The following is a 1,683-nucleotide window of genomic DNA, read 5'->3' as shown; positions in this document are numbered from 1 at the left end:
AAAGAATCAAGACTGCTGCAAGCAGACAGAAGAGTTATGCAGACATCCGCAGACGGCAGGTAGAGTTTCAGGAGGGGGATCTGATATTGCTCAAGGTGTCTCCAATGAAAGGAGTGGTTCGGTTCGGAAGGAAAGGTAAACTGGCTCCACAGTACATCGGACCCTTTGAAGTCTTGTAAAAGATTGGGAATGTGTCATACAAGCTGGATTTACCTGCTTCAATGGAAAGAATCCATCTGGTTTTCCATGTTTCCATGTTGAGAAAGTTCGTGTCAGATCCGGGCAAGGTTCTTAGTGAGCCTGATGTGGAGATCCAATAAGATCTCACCTATGTTGAGCAGCCAATACGGATCCTAGACACCCAGATCAGGAAGCTGAGAAACAAGGAAATCCCGATGGTGAAAGTCCTTTGGAACCACCACAATATGGAAGAATGCACTTGGGAGACACGGGAGTCCATGCTCCAGCAATACCCTTATCTTTTCTAAGGTTAGTTTCTTATATGTTTCATGTGTTTTATGTGTATGTTATGTTGTTTGCCATGCTATGTGCTAGTTGAGGAACATTCGGGGACGAATGTTCTTAAGGGGGGAGAATGTAATACCCGGCTAGACTCCGGTATCGGAATTCCTACCGTCCGGTGGAATCTCGGATGTCGGAAGCCTCTAGTAGGGTAGAAACATGTTTTCATAAAATGTTTTAATGTTTTTCATGGTTTTAAGTAAAGAGGAAATGAGTTTTTGAATGAAAACAACCTTGGAGGAAAACCCAGGTTCGGCCGCCGAAACTCAAAGTTCGGCCGCCGAACATGCATGCATTTCGGGTGAGCCTTAGGCCCCCGAAGGCATAAGTGAGGGAAGCCCAGGTTCGGCCGCCGAACCTCAAGTTTGGCCGCCGAACATGGCATGCATGCGGAGGCACGTTCGGCTCCCGAATGTGGCCTGGCCAGCCACTATAAAAGAGCCCCTTAGCCGAAATGGGCGAGCTTTCTCCCCATTTTCGGCCAAGGTGAGCGCTTCCGCCGTTCCTCACCAACTTTGAGTTCTTTCCTTCAAATCTTTCACCATTTTCTCTAGTTTTCACTCTATTTTGAAGATTTTTGAGTTTAAAGCGAGTTTTGGAGCTTTGAGGTTCAAGAACTCAAATCTCTCCCATCTCCGAGCTAGGGTCATCTCTCTCTCGATCTTCAAGAGGTAAGAGCCGATCTTAAGCTCATTTCATGTTTAAAGTAAGTTTTATGCAAGATCTATGGGGTAGAATGCATGTTTAGCTCATAGTTAGGTTTTTGAGTTTATGTTGTGTTTATGAGCAATGTGTTGTTGTTGTGTGTTGTAGTTGGGGTTTAAGTTAGTTTGAAGCCCCTATGAGCCAATGTATGTATATTTGCATGATTTGAATGAGTTATATGCATGTTGGAAGTTTTGGAGGCAAATATGCATAGAAGAGCTGAGTTTCTGCCATTCTGGGAGAAACCAGGTTCAGCAGCCGAAGGAACTTTCGGCCGCCAAACCCTCCTGCAGCATTCGACTGCCGAAGCTTGCCCCCGAAAGGAGACTTTCGTCTCTGTCTGGGAGTTTCGGCCGCCGAAAGTGCCGCCGAACATGCATGAGTTTCGCCTCTGTCTAGGAGTTTCGGCCGCCGAAGGTGCCGCCGAACCTGCCTGACTTTCGGCTCTGGGGGGAC

Source organism: Manihot esculenta, chromosome 18, assembly GCF_001659605.2.
Source record: "Manihot esculenta cultivar AM560-2 chromosome 18, M.esculenta_v8, whole genome shotgun sequence".
Classification (NCBI taxonomy): Eukaryota; Viridiplantae; Streptophyta; class Magnoliopsida; order Malpighiales; family Euphorbiaceae; genus Manihot; species Manihot esculenta.
Note: the sequence above shows the minus strand (reverse complement) of the source record.